Here is a 19,043-nt window from a genome sequence, read left to right on the forward strand (position 1 = left end):
GAGTTCAGTGTAGTTCAGTGGAACAGAGATGCAAGTGCACAAGTTTATTACTCTGTAAAGAATTTAATCCTTTAGACAGAAAGTGCAATATGCCCTGTGATATTATTGTGACTGAACTGGCAGCTAGAAATTTGAGAAAAATGCACAACATAGAAATGTGTTAGATATAAATGTTACAGCAACAGATTATTTGAAACTGATTTAACTTGTCCATTCTCCATAGTGTATAAATTGTTTTTAAACCTTGAATTTAAAACAAATTTAGTTATGAATAAGAACACATTTTGACATGTTTAAAAATAGCTAAGTTTTCAATATAAATTTGGTATATTATACATTTATTTGGTAAGAATAAAGATGTGAAAAATACCTACAGAATTCAGGACTGGTTCTCTAAAATAAGATGATAACTATAAATAACAGGAAAAACTGCTTTCCATCTAGTAAGTGTATTGAACTGTCTCATCTCTCAGTTCTAATCCTCAAAGGGAATTTACAAAACACCTTTCGTAGATGAGCCTACAAACTTCACTTCATAAATCTACTGGATATAAAAAATCATGGACTACATATAGACATTGGATTTATGGCACATTATAACCTGCCTGCCATCTGATAACCCCAAGTAACCTGTCTGCATTTTACCAGCTACATTCTATCACCACTTCAAATTCCCCTTTCCCTCACCAACGCCGGTCTCACACCTATTGTCTCATAGGGCCTTTGATCCTCACTGCTAGGCATCTGCATTTTCACAGACCTTCATTTTGCATACTGGCTTCCATTCCACCCAAGAGAGCACACAAAGCAATAACAAACTCTGTGTCTGAAGACAAAGAACAATTTTTCCAACTATTTAGTTGGTCTAATAAAAGATATTACATTTAACCAAAGAACCGTGTCTGCTATTGGACTGTACCAAGAGTTTTGGAAATAATCCTAACCAATATATTTTATAAAATATCATCTTTCTGTTTGCAAAGTATCTACTAATATTTAACTGAAAATATCTGTTATCTTAACCTCTTTTGGGATTAACTCATGGTAATAAAGTTAAGCATGTGCATAAGCGTTTTCAGAATCAGGGCCTGACTACATCTTTGCCACAAGTGTCTTTCTAGCAGCTAGCTCAGTAATTGGATACGTGGGGGCAAATTTACAAATTAATGTTAATCTGAAATCTGAAATGAGTAAAATGTCTAGGAAAATCAAAAAATACGAACTGAATAGAGAATCATCAGACATGTTACATAGCTATGGATTCCCCACCCATTTATCATATATAAAACAACTGAAACCATTTTTTCAAAAAGGTAATGCTGTATGCTTATCATGGGGTTCCTATTCTGTATCAGACAGAATAAAACCATAATGTATTCAAGGGTATTTCCAGCTGAATGAAACTGATTTCCCTGGATAGCAAGCCTGAAAAGTGAGAAACAAGCCAACAAATCATCTATTATTCAGTAGCCATGTATGCTAGAATCAACACTTGCTCTGAAGAATAATGATTCTTTGTTACTTAAATCACCAAAATTCAGTTGAAAGACAAAAAGAATAAAATAAATCAGAAGAGCCTTTTTATAGTACAGAAAGGTACAAGATATAAGCAGCATGTTGCTGACCTTATTTCCTAATTCGTGAGAACTTAGAATTATTTTCTGTAAACAAACTAAATTCTAAATTACATTTTTAACTTCAGATAATCCACAGTCTGCAAGGATAGTGTGAACTATTAGAGCATCTGAGTTGATTTACCGTATAACAATTACATGGATAACAGAATAAAAACTCAATGCGAATGAACTATCCAGGTGTTTATGACATTTCTTCAGTCCTAGTATCCACTTTTGTGGGTCCTTTCTGAATCTCCTTCAGTTTTTTAACATCCTTTTTAAAATGTGCAGAGTGGAACCTACATGTAGGAAGTATTGTATTATTATTCTCTATGATTCCTCATACAGGAATAAACTTGTCTCTTTACCTAACTCACAATTCCTTTGCTTATATGTGCATGCAAGAATCAAGATGTCATTAGAATCGGATTTTGCTCTAATTACAAAATAACTCTTTTCAAATAATTAACATTTTTGGATGCTAATACATTAAAATCCTGAAGTAGGAGGAAACATCAAGAGTGATAACATTACAATGTCATAAACAGATGCAGGATTTACTGCTCCTAACATATCCCAGGTGGATGCCCATCCAATCTCCACAAAATCTCTAATAAATAAGATTCCACAACTTTTCTAGAGCAGCTTATTTTATTGTCATATGATACTTAAGTTAGAAGATCTGTCTTAAAAGCAGATTTAGATTATATTTTAGGAGCATGTTTCTTCACCCTCAGGTGCTCACAGATGTGGGGAAAATAGGCAAAATAGCACTTTACTTTCAGCTCGGCATGTCCCTACATGAAATGCAGCTCATGTCTAGAAAAGGAATCATGTCAGTTTGACCCAGCTCCCCAATGTCTGTATAGTTCACATGCTTTAATGGGGCTTTTTGCCACTTTCATCTGATAGCTGACTCAATCAGCTGTTAGATAAAATCACCAAAAAGCCCTGCTGAAGCGCATGAGCTATACAGATCCTGGGTGAGCCAGGTCAAACTGATGTGATTCCACTTCTGGTAAAGCACCATTCTGTTTTTTTCCCATGTCTGTCAGCACCCCTTCTTTCCTCATATGGCTTGCATTTCAACCACTTTATCATCTTCACTGTCTTGTGGATTCTCTCCATTTTTCTAAATCTTTTTTTAAATGCAATGACCAGAACTGGGGAGAGTGCTCCACTAGGTAAATGTATTAAATTTTTACGTTTTGCAGTCACTTCATTGTATTAACAACAACAGCAACAACAAATCAGGAATAAGTTCTTAAAAGTGAGCAAAGAAGGGGCATTTTAAATTGTAAAATAAATAATTATGCTAAATTAAATTTCTGAACAACATCTGTAGAGGGGTAGAAAGTCAATCCATAGTTTTAATTCCATAGAATTGTGTGTTTACCAGCGGCAACACCTAGGGGGTACACATACACCCCCTGACAGCCAAGCTGGGAAGTGGGGGTGCCAGGAGAAGTGCTGCTGGCACTTGCGGGTCAGCATGATCAGGTGATCCACCCCCCCTCCCCCAGTTCGTGATTGGTTGCTGCTGGTGTGTGTGTGTGTGGGGGGGGGGGGGGGGCAAGTCCCCCCCCCAACTCAGGAGGCACCAATCGCCCATGGTGTTTACCTTTCAAATTAATGACTTGTATCTATTAAGCCAGGTCTCTTCAGGTGTTGGGCTATGTGATTGAACAGAGAAAGTGTGTGCATTTATCATCAAGAATAAGATGAATTGTTGATAGTATAAGGGAAGAGTCTGACTAGCACTGAGAGTGAAGTAAAAATATTTAAACTTTAAACTCCATTGATTTGAACAGGATTGTTGGTTGTAGACATGTTGGTCTAAGGACAGCCTCCCAATGCCTGAAGAAGGGTGTTAGTGCCTGAAAGCTTGCAAAGAACTTTTTTCCCCAACTATTTAGTTGGAATAATTAAATGATATCACATCTACCCAAAGAACCTTGCCTGCCTACTGATTTGAACAGATACAGGATTAGATCCTTAGAGAAGTTGGAAAGAGCCGACAGCCCCTTAAAAGAATCATGGCCAAGAAGACTGGAGGTAAATGGAAAACCTGTAGAATTATTATTTAGCATCTGTGGGCTGAGACACAAGAAGAAAATATAAAGCCCACATCGATCACAGTTTTTAGGATAAAAGCACAGATTAGAAATAGCTAAGGATAGCCAAGTAGAATTCAGAGAATATTATTATCCATATTTAAAATGATTACAATAATTTCCAACAGATCTCAAAAGGGTTTGGCATCCCATAAGATGAGGTGTTGCATAAGTATTTAAAGTGATGTGGACTTTGCCTATAGAAACTTAAAACCCATGAGTAACATATAAAGTCTGGAGGAGAGGAACATGGTCAAATACACAAAATCATTACAAACACAGAAAGATTACCAATTTTCCCCCATCAAGTAACACTCATGCCCATAAATCAATACAATATTAAGTAGCTCTCGTACTCCATGTTTAAGAGATAGCATGGGAGATGACTTCTTTTAAGCAGACAGTGAAATTGCAGATATGGCTTCCATATTTGGAGGCAGAGAACTATATGCTAGGGTACAGAGTGAGATTGAGTGAAAATAAACAGCCTGTTAGCAATTTAAAGATACTTTTGACTTAAAGGACTTGCCATTTTATGCCTGAACATACATTATAATTCCCTAAAGAAAATAAGATTCTTAATTCAGCTTCTATTAGAACAATTAAAAAAAAAAAATCACACATGGGGAGGTGCTAGTTGAAATCCCATAATTAGGTTGGCCATCTGCAATTTAAAAGACTTATTTTCTCACACTAGTCAGTGATGTGAAACATAATTCTAAAAACAAATTATGTAAATTGAGGATAAATCTGCAGTAGTATAACCAATGTTATTGTTTATTCTTGAAATAAATGTGAAGTTTACTTGCTTAGCTTTGTTACAGATCATTTTCATTTTGAATGAGATTACTGATAGTAAAAACTACACTATAATTTGTTAAGTAAAAGAATACTAAACTAAAAGACTAGGCCCATGAAACCTCAAATCCTAAAGCAAGAGGGATTTTTAAAAATAAATCTACCAAGTCACAGGTGATTATGCATGACTGGTACATGGTAAAAAGTACCTTTTTTTTAAAAAAGAAAGAAAAAGTAATCTAGGCACCTACAGGCTCATCAGTGTGATCTGATGAGTAAGCAAAGGTTTATTACAAGTGTTAAACAAAATAATAATTAAAGACAGAGGCAGGTGGAAGATGGGATAAAATGCTATAAATGTTAAATATACTTTAAATTACACCAAGCAAACTTGAAATTCTTCTCTCTCAAAGAAAATAGATTAGATCTAATTTCTAAATCCAAATAGATTAGATCTACTGTATTTCAATAAAGCATTTAACACAAAACCCCACAGGAAATTTGTTGTTAAATTGGATACAATGGCAATTAGAAAAAAAAAAAAAAAAAAAGTAAATGGGTAAGGAACTAGTACAGCAAGAGACCAGACTGGGTCATGTGAAAGGAGGCTGAAACCAGCTTGGAGGGAGGTTAATAAGTAGGGACTTAATAAATTCGTGGCGGGTGCCCCCTGATTTCATGCTCCCAGTGCAGTGGCAGCTGCTATTTTTGAGAAGAGTGCGATGGGCCCCCTGCCAGGCCTCTAGATGGCCGAGGGACCCAGGAATCCTGCCCCTCATCAGAGATTGACAGATGGCCACAAACCAGGGTTTGTTAATGTGGCAATTAATGGCTTCCACAGGCTTCCAATGGCTTCCACAAGATCAGGGGATTAAGCCCACAAAAGCCATTAATTGCCGCAATATTAAGCAGTCATGGAAACCATTAACTACGTCCTAGATGTTATGCTAAGGTGGCAATCCCTTCATCAAGCCCGGGGAAGCCATTAATAGATACGTTATTATTAAGCAGTCTAGGATGCAGCAAACGGCTTTTGCAAGCTAGATCCAGCCTGCAAAAACCATTAATCACGTCCTAGATGGCTGCTAACGTGACAATTAATGGCTTCCACAGGCTTGATCAGGGGATTGCCATGTTAGCAAGCAGTCTAGGAAGTGGTTAATGGCTTCCACGGGTTTCACCACATGCCTAGGAGGGAAGGCAGCTCCTCGTCCCAGCAAGTGGCCAGGCAGGCAGTGCCAAGCTGGGCATTTGCAATACAATGCAATGCAAAAAAAAAAAAGGATCATCAGAATGTCATACAGAAAGAAGTGGAAGACCTAGAGGAAAGAAGTTAGATTACATTTAATAGTACAGTGAACAAGGTTATGCACTTAGGGACTAATGAGACTTTCTGCCATAAAATCTGGGAGCTCATCAATTAAAAACGATAGAAAGACAAAGACCTGAATGTCTTAAATTTAATCCAGCATGACTATTATTGTGACACCGTCATGAAGAAAGGCACACATAATACTAACACCATGTTCTTTGGTGGTTTCTATATACTTCTGATAACGTGTATTCAAGAAAAAAATAATTCAAAACACAACAAAAGGTCTAATAATCAATAAAAATATATTAAGAGGTTGTCTCACTTAGCCTAGCAAAATGAAAGCTGAAAGAAGATATGACTATACTCTACAAACACATTTAGAGGAAATGCCAAGGAAAGAAAAAAGCTTTTAAGTTAAATATATATACAGATGGGTGTAAGTAGTTCGAAATAATGAGACAGTGCTTCTTGTGCTGTCCTAATCTTTACAAAGGCATGGAGCCTTGTCAGATACAAAATACACCAAAAGGGTTCAGAAGACAGCTTGGTGACCTGCTGGAATCTCATGAACCACATTTAGTGTGGCTTTGAACCCTGTAAATCTGAGAAAAGGAAAATAATGGCAAAAGGAAATATGGGCAAAAGGAACAGAAAGCAGGTGCAAAAAAATGAGCAATGCTGCCAAATTTGTTGGACAACAGCTCACCTGCTAAATCAGTCTCACCAAAAATAAGGCAACAAACGGATGCAAAATTTTTAGGAAGGGCATGGACAGACAACATAATCACACCGACTGAAAAAGAGGCTGGGGGATTTGCATACTTAGTTGAATGCACTTAAACTCTTCTACCTGTCCACTGGCTTTCTAATAATTGTAAACAAAGCTACAATAATTTACCATCTGCTTTCAGGGATAAATTTATTGCAGTTTGGCTTACACTTACTGCAGGTTAGGAGCAGACAGACAAAACAGTTACAAAAAAAATCAGCTGAAAGAAGTCTATTTGTCCATCTGTCCATGCCTTATCTTCACATGTAATGATTTCTTTTGAGAAATTTAGTACCACTGTTAGCCATTTAAAAGTGGCTCCATTTTTACCAGTTTCAATATTGGTACATATTCCTTGGCTGCCAGATATATAACTACACTCTTTGGATAGTGGGACTGGTGCTTAAAGAATTTAAAGAAAATATCAAGTCGTTTCAAATCTATCTGCAGCTCTTACGGAAAACAGAAGAGAAGAAAAAGGTAACTGAAATTACACATCAATACACATGAACATTAGGCCTGTGCAAATAGAGAACTATTCAATTCAGATTCGGATTCAGCCAATTTGGATGCCAGTGATTTGATTTGGAGATTTGGATCACTTTTCCGATACAATTCAGCCAAATCGGCTTCGGAAGATTCGGCGCTGATTCGGAGAGATGGCCATAGAGTATAATGAGGAATCAATTAAATATCTATAAGTTTGTCATTTTTTGGCTGATTCAGATGAAACTTGCAGGGATGGTAGCCCCTGCTGAAGCCTGCCAAGTTGCAAAGAGACAGGTGCAGGGGTTTCTGGGAAACGGCACCTCAAGCTGCTGACAAGCAAAACTCGTGACATGGGTGACACTGTGCGTGTGTTAAGGAGCGGTGGGGTGAAAACTGCAGGGATGGTGGCCCCTGCTGAGGCCATGAAACCTGCCAGCTGTCAAGGAGATAGGTGCAGGGGGAGTCTCAGTTCTGGGGTCCTGCACCTCTGGCTGCTGAAAGGAAAACTCATGACATTGGTGCTTCTGCAACTGACTGTGTCTGTCTTAGGGCACGGGGGGGGTGGTGAAAACTGAAGGCCTGATTGATTAGGATTGATTATTAAGAACTATATAAAATATGTGCTGTCTGACTTTTGTGCTGTGATGTATGTATTATTATTTATTATGAATTATGGATGTGAAGTGTGACTTCTTTTGTGTTGTACATTTTTTTCCCCTGTGTTGTGTGCACTGGACTCTGCTTTGATTATTAATAACTACATATGGTGTCTTCTTCTGTGATGTGCTATTAATGTGAACATGTGACTACTACTTTTTGTTCTTCTTCTGTATAGTGTACCTAAAATAATATATCTCCTCCTCCTTCTTCTAGGACTCTGAGTTCTGTGTTGTGTGTGTTAATCTCAATTTGAATCTCTATCTGACTTCTTCTGTGTTGTCTTTACTCTGTATGTAAACTAACTATAATAGTATTATTAATAACTAATAACTACTATATATAATCTGAATCTCTTCTATGAATATCTGACTTTTTCTTCTTCTATGATGTGTGTGTCGGAGCGTGTGTAACGTGTGCTTCCCTTCACAGTGATGGATCACACTGCCAGGGAAAACACTTGAGCTTTCTCCTTCAGCAGTACTAGAAAAAAAAAAATATATATATAAATTGAAACAAATGAATTGGAAGTAGAGAGATGCTAAAATAATCTAAACTAGATCCTGTCCAATCCTTTCTAAGAGCAAAAAGTAGCAAGCCACTGACTAGGAAGCCAGGCCAGTAGCCACAGTACCTTTGAGACACTGTTGCTGAAGCAGAAACAGCTCAGGAAAGAGAAAGAAAAGCCTGCAGACACTTTTGTGCTGTATCTATGTCCATCCCCCAGACACTGTGATTGGAAGGGCAGTCAGGGAGAAATCGCACTCGCTGGCCAGTTAGAGATGTCAGTCCTTCCCCCAGCTCCTCCCCCTCCCCTGCTTCTCCCCCTCCCTCTTCTAAGTTTCTGTTTCCCCTCAAAGACTGCCTTCTGAATCTCCTAATCTCTTCTGAATTGATTTGGAAAGTTTTAAGCTTCTAGCGATTTGATTTGAATTCAGATTCGGCCTCCGAATCAGGCCGAATCTTCTCTGAATCGAATCATGAACCAAAGCTTTACACAGCCCTAATGAACATGAAAAATACTGAACAATGAAAACGAGTGCAATTATACTACAATATGGAGGATCCCCGATTCAGGGCCTAACCCTTAGTAAAAATACAACAGAAAGGAACCTTATGGAACAATCTAATTATTGGTGTGTCGTCTTAAATTCAAAGTAATCTTGGATCTGGGTAAATATGGCATTTACTCTGTTGCATTCAGCTCCCTGGAAAAATATCAGCATTTTATTTTAAATATGGAAACACCAAGAATTTTTTAGACTATGCTATAGATATAACAATGTTTTTTTCCGACTTATTTATAAGATTTTAGAGCATTTTGTGCAAAAGGAATGGTGATTTCTTTCTAATTTCCTACCAAAAATGTTATGTACCTCTTGCTATATTTTGGGCAGTTTTCTGGACATAAGCCTGGAGCCTTCTCTCTTCCCCCTCTGTTACAAGCCTTACTTTGCTAGTGGTTAGAAGCAAGAAGTTTCTGAGAAAGAAGGGTAAAAGACTTCTTCCACTATAAACTAATCCAGGTTTATGGTTCAGATGGATTTAGACATAATCCTAGAATACATGCCCTCCAAAACAAAAATTCTTCTCTTTTCTTCTGCAGTTACAACAGACATGCACCATAATGGGTGTTATTCCAGCTGACCTGTACAATGCCTTATTTCAGAGGTACTCAACCCCTGGCCCATAGGCCAAATCTGGCCCATAGCGCCATGACATCTGGCCCACAGGGCTCCCCAGGGTCAGGAAATTTGGCAGTGAGGAAGTTGTAGCAATTAATACTCCCATTCCTCCCCTGTTGCCAATTTCCAAGCCCTGGGTGGCTGACTCAGAGCCAGACTACACCCCTACCCTTCACATGGCTAGGCTGAGGCCAGGCCAGACCCCACCCCACCCCACCCCACTCTGCGCAGCTGGACCAGGTATCACCCATCTGGCCTGCAGGGCAAAAAGGTTGGGCACCACTGCCTTACACCAATCCCTTTAACCTCTACTCCGTTTTTTATTTGTGGTGGCATTGCTTCTCTCCTCTCATCCGCATCTCAGCGTTTTTATAGTTTTAGAGGAAGAGAAGAAAGGAAACCTCTGTTCCTATCAATCACAATATGGATTATATGTGACAGTATGCATATTTATCTGTTAAAAAGTGCAGAAATCCACTGATATAGATCTTGGACTCTTTTTCCACAGATATGGATAGCATAACAAGACGTTGCAGCCTCTGCATGGTACTGTACAGTATCAAGATCAAAGAGTCAGTGGCAGTCACAAGTAGGGTTCATTTATGATATACTATCCAGTGGATGAGTGCATGTACAAAGACCTCATTGCCTGACTTACGTCTCTGCAACTGACATCAGGCTCTACATGTCTCTCAGAACCACACATAGCAGTGATAGTCTAAATTGCTCAAAAGGGTTGTAAGATAATCAGAGTTTGGTTTGACCTAGTGTTTATTTAAAAAAAAAGAAAAATTTCACATTTTAAAATTAAGAAATCAAATATGGGTCTTCAAGGTAACAAAAAGTTATAGCAAGAGACCACCATGGTGCTAATAGTGAAACGGAATTGCCAGACTGACATGCTGATTGGCTAGTTTTAATGAGATAGGATTGTCATTCCGTTTCTTCATACTGCTTTATTGCAGCAGAGTGCAGGTATTATCTGGCAAGGATATCACTTTGCAAAAATGAAGCTGACCTAACAGGCCATAGTCCAAACAACTAAATCTATAGACTGCCTAGCTCAAGGGACCAAATTTTACCTGCACAAATGGCACCACCGTCTGTTAATCCAGCATTTAATATCACAACATTAGAGTTCCATTTTTCTGAACCCGAAGGATGTTCCAGAAACAGAGAGAAGAGTCAGGTAACACCACAACCACCAGCATGTTCAGATCAATCCTGAAAAATTATTGATCAGCATTGCTTAGTTGCTATTACCAGTCCTCTGTAATGTCATTTTTTCCTTCCCCATCTTTTTCTTTTTTCCTTTTCTTGCTTTCTACCTGAGAAGAGCTTAGCTTAGTTGACTGAGACCAACCTGCCTTTCAAAAACTTGCTGAAAGACAAACTAAGTAAAGTACTCAGCCGCCTGAAACTGAACAGCTGTGAAACAACACAAAGTCTAATAAGACAAAGTGTTGTGTTTGTAATTTTGAGGCTCCTGATTTAGAAGTGAAAATGTAACAGAAAGACAAATATATTTTATTCCACAGAGTTCTGGTTATTGGTGTTGTATGTTACTTCATTTAACCTAGTAACATCAGTGATAATTTGTCCTATCAGTGGGTGAAGCTTTTCTTCTGATGGGTTAAATTAATGGTAGGGATAGCTTTGAACCTCAAGGGTTCAAGAATTAGGGTACTGTCCCTTCGCCATAAACTGAACCTCATACTGACTTCCCTTAAGGGCTGGATTCTCAAGAGTTATGCACACAACTGCTCAAGACCTTGTATAGTGGCCTCCACAGGGTTGTGGCCAGTCTTTGAAATGGTTGTAGCAACTGAGGGATGCAAGTTAAATGGGGCCTGGGAAATGTAAAACTAGCTTCTAAATGTGTATCTAAAAAGAATCAATGACAGAACATGGAATTTGTGGTCTTTCCCCTTTCCTCTATTACTAGAAGAGGTTGCCTTTAGAAATTGTACCTTGTTTAAATTTGAGGTTTCAGAAAGGCTGGTCACTTGGTGACAAAACTGTATTTTTTGTCAATCTCCATATGAATTCCCCTATTCCATACAGTGCTTTTACCTACTGTTGAGCCCCAGCTCAAGTCTGGGATCGTGCCCGGTATGCAAAAGCCAATAAAGATACCAGGGGCGAAAGTATAAAGATTTATTGCTAGCAATACAAGGTGCAAGCGGAATAATTTCACGTAACAAGCACACAGATTTTTAATTCTAAGCATCTTTTATACAGGAGTATTGGACCTTCATAAGCATTCTTGTTTGCTAAATGGTTATAAGGGAGTGACGCAAGGAGTTCTTTACTGAGCATGTCTCTATACCTGTGTTTTAGCTATGTATCTCATTTCCATACATGTATGTTTCATTAGCATACTTTCTCCCCACCCAGGGGTGTGATTCTCAATATTCAAATCAGCTCTTTGCCCTAGTCCTCTGATTCTGCTTTTGTTTTCAAGCCTCCTTTATCTAAGACTGTCTCCTCCTTATCATTGCAGATGGGCATTAGTTACATAACAGAGACTTTTGCTTGGGCTTTGTATAGTGGTTTCTAGGTCGAACCTGACACTACTACCTTTGATATTCACTTTTTTAAAGTTTTGGATAAGCAAGGAAGATTACTTACCTATTATAACAGGGTTGCTTTAAAGCGTGTGGTCTGTCTCAGGGGTTAGCAATCTATGGCCTGCAGGCCAAATCCAGCTTGGAGAGGCTTTGGATCTAGTCTGCAGAGACTTGGCATTCAGTGACAGGAGCTCTTCCTGTGCCATGTCATGCTGTACCATGCATCAGTCAGCTCCCTGGAGTTCCAGCAAGGGGAAGCTCTCCCGGGCCAAACTAAAGGCAGGCAGCACAGACTCTGGTGGAGAGAGGCTTTTGCCATGCCACATGGGTAGAAATGGCAGTAGCAGCTGGGTCCTAATGACTGCCTGTTCAATCCAGAGCAGGCAGGCCCCCCCTGCCAAAAAACATTTCAGACCTTGGTCTATATGCATATATACTGCATATTTGGCATCTGTGTATCCCACATGCTAGAGGTCAGAATGCTTTAGCCAGCAGTGACCACTGTCTGTGACTCTTTCTTTCCATTCACAAACAGTAAAGCACTAAAGGCATATAAAGGGTGGAACTAAGCCTCAATTCTTTTGAAATTGCCAAGTCCGTGTTGGCATATTTAATAGTAGTTTGGGATAAGTGGAGGTCAGGGAACTTATACAGACAACACATCTCAAAGACTCTCAGTTGTAAAAGGTAAGTAATTTCCTTTGTTTCTTTGAGTAGTTGTCTGGGTGTTTCATGACTGGCTGCTCACAAGCAATTTGTTTGAAATGGAGACGGGTGCTATACATCTAACCAATACAGGCATGACAAATGGAGTATCCAAGCACAACTGAAGAACTCATATTACATTTTATTTAGGCAGGACTTCTTCACTTTTAAATAAAGGCAGTTTTGGAAAGGAAAAAAAGATTAACAAGTTGGTTCAAGTGAAATTCTGGCACCACTTTGGCAGTGACATATAAATGGATCTCTCGTTGTAACCATCTATCCTGCAAGATCAGGTTTCCCAAGTGGGCCTCCCATACCTGTGTTGGACCCATAGTCACTATGGACGCAAGGAGAGTACTGATGTAAAAGAAACTCCCCTGCATACTTTCCACCAACTGAAGGACTTTTGAGTTTCTAAAAACAGAGATTCTCATATCTAGATATCATACACATGTCAATGTTGAAGTGTCTTCAACCAGTCTTGAAGACAATGAATATACATTCTTGTATAAGGGGTTATTGTGCACAATGTCTCAGCAGCATACAGGTTGTGCATTTAGTCATCAGAAAATTGTCCAACATGCAGTTTGGGCGGTTAATCCTTCATGCCCATCTCAACTGCCATTAACTGTTGTGCTGTTACCGGCTCTGAAACTGAATAAGTCCCATTAATTTCAAGGCTACTTTTACAAGTAGGCTGTAATATTCGGAACATTCCTAAGATGCAAGAAGGAGAGAATGAGCTGCTCCCTCACAAAATGGCAGGCACACACAGATCAGTTTAAGCAGTGCCTTTAATACTGAAATCAATCAGATTTAGTAAATTATTAGTGTTATAATGTAAATAGTGTTGAATAATGTAAATAGCTTCCCATCTTGCCCATGGGTATCTTAACAGGCTTACACTGTGACATAACAACCAAAAGGCACGGCACCTTGGAGACTAACCTGTTCAGAGAGTCACAAATTTCATAACAGCTGACAATGTTGTAGCCTATGAAAGCTCATGCCTCTGAATGAGTCAGTCTCTAAGATGCCCTTCTACCTAACTTCAGACTGACACAGCTAACTACCTTTCTCTAATAACCAAAGGTATGTATTGTAGTCAGCTAACAAAACTAAAGCTGGTTGATCTGTTGCTATGTCATTAAATCAAAGGTAGCTATCTATGCCTTTTCCATAATTAGGTCTATCAGGGCTCTAATAAACTCCTTTTCTTAGTTGGGATTTAAATAGGATTTGTCCATTTACCTTAAATTTCAGTGAGAAGATAAGACAACAAAACCTTAAAAACTATGCAAGAGTGACTAACCTTTATCTTCAAGATCTAACAATAACAGAGTTTTCAAATTGGGTGTCATGAACAAGTACAAAATTAAAATGAACAACTTTTTCCTTGTATTTAGAGAACTCTTTGAGAGCCAACCCAAAGACAGTAAAGCACTCCAATACGCTAGGCATTGTATGATATAGCACAGACCACATAAAGCAAATTACACCCTTCATCTCAAAGAGCTTACACCTGCAGTGGACAAGATAGATAAAAGATTTTCTTAATTCCTGTGGCGGTGAGGCACCACCACAGGCTCCCAAAGGGGAGAGGGTAACCCCCGCGGGTCCCATACCCTGGGAACAGACCCCTGGCAGGGATAACTTACCTCCCGCAGGGCAGCCGGAGCAGGAGCCGTGATCGCGGCCACAGCCGCGCGAACTGGTGTTACGCCAGCTGTTTAATCAGCTGTTTCCAGCACAGGAAACAGCCAGACAAATCCTGGCGGTCGTACTGGCCGCTGCGGGAAAGTTTAAAAGCCCCGCCAGAAATAGGGCAGGGGGAGAGCCAGAGAGAGAGAGCACTGGTGGGCAGCACGCTAGGCGTGCTGCGGCTCCGTCATGGGAAGGGAATGACACAGCCTGCGCTCCTGCAGGCAGCGCAAGGGAAACCTTTGAGCCCCCTGCAGGAGGCAGAGCAGGGGAAGTCCTCCAGCTCCCCATGGAAGAGGAGCCAGAGGAAGCCTTGGAGTTCCCTGCAGCCAGCAGGGCAAAGGAGGCATTTGAGCCCCCTAGAGGAGGCAGGGGTAAAGGAGGCAGGCTCCGGCAGCCCTCTCCTCCTCAGGGGAATATTTCTTCTGAGAAAAAAAAACTCTGAGAAGGGGAAAAAGCAAGAGAGACCAGGGAAGGCAGGCCCCAGGCCATCCTACAGGGCCAAAAATCACCGTTTATGGATATCCACCCGGTTGGCGAGTGGATGGGGTGTAGGGCAGGCAGAGACCCGTGGAACATCGCGCCAAGCAATTGTGAGTGCTGCCGCCTGTCGGGAGGACCTCCCAGGAAGATCTCCACTGAAACCCCCCTCTCTTGACAGTTTAACATCAACGTTGTGGCAGACGAGTCAAGGGGAGGGGCTACACACCCAACAGGCTGGGCAGCAAATGATCATAATTCCCAATTTTACACATGGGAAAATGAAGCAAATCTGGAATAGGCTTGCCCAAGATCACATAGGAAGTCTGCGACTGAGATGGGAATGGAGCTGAGATTTATTTAGTGAGTCCCTGTATTATAAACCAATGATGAGAGATCTACAGATTGTTAGATATTCTTTCAGCTACTTAAAACAGGTCAATACGACCATATCAAACTAAACCCTTGCTTCATTTCAGTAAAGATTTTAGAAAAAATCTAGAGAAAAACGGGCCTTCCAAATCCCAACTCTGGCCTCATGTCATAGATTTATGTACACATTAAATCTCCTTAATATGGAAAAAAATTCTGATATCATAATTAATGCTAGTACATTTTCCATTATCCTGTGTATGCTGTTCTACAAAGCTCTTGTAACGTGAAAAATTATACAGTATACATAGTAACTTAATTAAAAATACAGAAAAGCAAGACATGTACTCATTTCCCTAATGCCATATGTGAACTGTTTCTATAGAATTTGAAGCTGTTAAAGATTACATAATAGTGATATATAGAATCATAGAAAATTAGGGTTGGGACCTCAGGAGGTCATCTAGTCCAACCCCCTGCTCAAAGCAGGACCACCCCTAATTAGATCGTCCCATGCAAGGCTTTGTCTAGCCGAGTCTTAAAAACCTCCAAGGATGGGGAGTCCACAACCTCTCTAGGTACCATGGGCAACTGGTGCCTCCTAAGTCATGGGGGGCACCAGCAGATCACGACCAGGGGGAGGGAGGGGTCCCCCAGCGGCAAGCCATTGATGACCTTGCACTTTAAAGAAGTTCTATTTTAGGCCACATAGTTTATGTATAAATTTAGGTCTCCCAGTTTCACTGGGAAATACCCAATTTCGAATGGTCTTGCCTAAGCTCCTGAAAGACTGTCTAGTTCTCTTCTAATGGCAGATTATTAGGCCTCAAGATAGTCATGGGGAAAAAAACTTGCCCTGGCTTAAAGAGAGTTCCCCAACCTGAAATGATGTTCCTCCAGCAACAGCCAAGGCACCAGACCTTACTCTAGTTACAGATTCCAGCTATGCTCCCTCATCAAAACAGACCACATCATCACTGGAACAAATAACTTGAATTATAAAATTAGAATTACATAGTAGACTATTAGAAAGCCAGAACAAGCCGTTCTAAATCAAGGCTTTATATTCTGGGAGGGAGTTCCTAACTCACCTCTCTTGCTCCCCACTACAGACATTTATTAAATATGGCTATTCAGAGGCATAAATTGAAATAGTTTTGCAGATGCAGAGGGAATAGCAAATTTCAATCCAAAGTAAGAGGGAGGCAGCAAATTCTTTACAGCAGGTGAGAAAGGTGCTTTTTCTAGTACGTACTGCAGGGAACAAGGTAAAAGGAAAGCTATGCAATGCATCTCCAGTTAAAACTGGAGACAAATAAATTTAAGGAAGACAACTAAACGTAAGAGAATGAACTAGGAAATAGTTGGGAAGAGTTGAGAAGAGCCCGGGAAACAGCAGGTCACTACTGGGAGAGAGGGAGGTAGGAGGATGGAGCCAGAGACAGACACGCAAGGATTTGAGAAGGAAAAGTTAATAGTTCTTATACATCAGGGCTAGCTGAAAAGCCTGAGGCTGAATCAATTCAATCTGGGCAGATTAGTTTAAACTGTGTAAATTGAATTGATAAGCAGGGATCCAGATTTTTTTTCTGTTTAAAAATTGCAAATACTCTGATAAAAAAAAATCAAAAAGTTTCTGATTAAAAAACCCCCAAATTCACATTTTTCCATGATTAAAATGAAACAACACTATATGTATAGGTATCAGTTTAACACAGTGTTTTATTGTTATGTTTACAATTGTAAAGCAATTTGGAAGCCTACCAGTGCATCACATTCATTATAATAAAATAAACTTCCCCTCTATCAGGTGCTGGTCAGACCGCAGTTGGAATACTGTGTGCAGTTTTGGGCGCCACACTTCAAGAGGGATGTAGATAACCTGGAGAGGGTCCAGAGAAGGGCCACTCGTATGGTTAAGGGCTTGCAGGCCAAGCCCTATGAGGAGAGACTGGGGCACCTGGACCTCTTCAGCCTCCGCAAGAGAAGGTTGAGAGGTGACCTTGTGGCTGCCTATAAGTTCATCACGGGGGCACAGAAGGGAATTGGTGAGTATTTATTCACCAAGGCGCCCCCGGGGGTTACAAGAAATAATGGCCACAAGCTAGCAGAGAGCAGATTTAGATTGGACATTAGGAAGAACTTCTTCACAGTTAGAGTGGCCAGGGTCTGGAACGGGCTCCCAAGGGAGGTGGTGCTCTCCCCTACCCTGGGGGTCTTCAAGAGGAGGTTAGATGAGTATCTAGCTGGGGTCATCTAGACCCAGCACTCTCTCTTCCTGCTTATGCAGGGGGTCAGACTCGATGATCTATTGAGGTCCCTTCCAACCCTAGCATCTATGAATCTATGAAACTCTAAATACCTATATATTTTGGCGTTTGATTTGGGGGGGATTATCATAGAAAATCAGAGCTCCCCCTGCCCTGTTCACTCACCAGGACATGGGTCCAGCTATGGTTTGGCCCCCCACTGCTTTGTGGCACTGAGCAACCCTGATATGCCACTGTCCCTCACTCCCAACTAACAGCCCACTGGCCCTGCTGGTGCCCCTCACTTCCCATCCACAGCCCCTGGGCCCTGCTAGTGCCCCTCACAACGCATTCACAGCCTGACACCCCTCTCTCAGTACTGCTGGGCCCCTCACTCACGAGCCACAGCCCCCTGCCCCCTCCAGCCCTGCTGGAAGGAGCCCCCAGCTGCTAGGGCTACAGGAGTGGGGCCAGGGTCCTCAACCCCCCCCACTTCCCCAGAGCAGAACCTGAACCCCAGCTGCCCCCTGCAGAAGGTGGCAGATGCTATGGCCAGAGCAAAGTCCAGCTCCTGCCCCACTCCCCCACTCTGTGGGCAGCATGGCCAGAGCAGAGCCTGTTAGAGCTGGGGATTGGAGAATGAGGGCTGCCTGCTGCGGGCTTGGGGCATCCCACCCTGCTGCCCTGGGAGCTCAACACCACCTGCACCACCAAGGCAAGGTGCCCCCTGCCCACTTGGCAGCACTGGTGGTGGTGCAGAGCTGTGCCCCCTGCTGCTGCTGGGCGGGCAGGGGGCACCTACCCATGGAGGCACAGCTAGTTTGGGACTCCGGACTCTGGCACCAAACCTGCTTACCCCTCTCTGCTCTCCTGCACCAGGTCCCGCCCCCTGGGCCATGAAGGCCCTCCGGAGAGGGGGCAGCAGGGCAGGGAACCCTGAGCCTGCATCCACCCCTACCCTGCACACAAAATGGGGGGGGGGGAGAATATGCCCCCCCCCAGGCCTCCCTTGTGAGCCTCCTGTGACTCCATCCTGCTCGCCCAGCCCCAGCCCTACTCCTCTCCCTCACCGTGGGGGCCTCAATCTGACCTCCCCCCCCATAGACTTACCTGGAGGGAGCTGCTCTCTATGCTGCCTGGCTGCCATGTGCATGTGAGTGTGCGCACATGTACTTGGCACCCCCTGCCTGTGATCACCCTCTTCCCTCTCCCCTCAGCCCCTTGCAGGCTGGAACTCTGCCAGCCTGCAAGAGGCACCTGTTGTTTCCCAAGTTTTTCTGCTTAAAAGGAGAAAATCTGCATTTTTCTCTGTTAAGGGAGAAAATCCACGTTTTTCTGCAGTAAATGGAAAACGTGGATGCCTGCTGATAAGCAATTGAACAGACATTCACTTTTGATTCTGGAAATGCAGCCACATGCCTACAGTGGCCCAGGCCAGAAGCTTGGGGGCACTAGAGCACACCTCCCTGCTCCACTGGAGCAGACAGATTGGGCCAAGTCTAGCACACCCACCCGACAGAGGG

At 41.7% G+C, this 19,043-nt stretch overlaps 1 protein-coding gene across 10 annotated transcripts in view; it reads right to left on the bottom strand.

Moving 5' to 3' along the window:
* The window catches only part of IPO11 (importin 11), a 317,498-nt gene that overhangs the window by 106,878 nt on the left and 191,577 nt on the right, over window positions 1–19,043 (bottom strand). The gene's annotated exons all lie outside the window — the stretch shown is intronic.

This window comes from Alligator sinensis, unplaced genomic scaffold (genome assembly GCF_000455745.1).
Source record: "Alligator sinensis unplaced genomic scaffold, ASM45574v1 scaffold862_1, whole genome shotgun sequence".
Classification (NCBI taxonomy): Eukaryota; Metazoa; Chordata; order Crocodylia; family Alligatoridae; genus Alligator; species Alligator sinensis.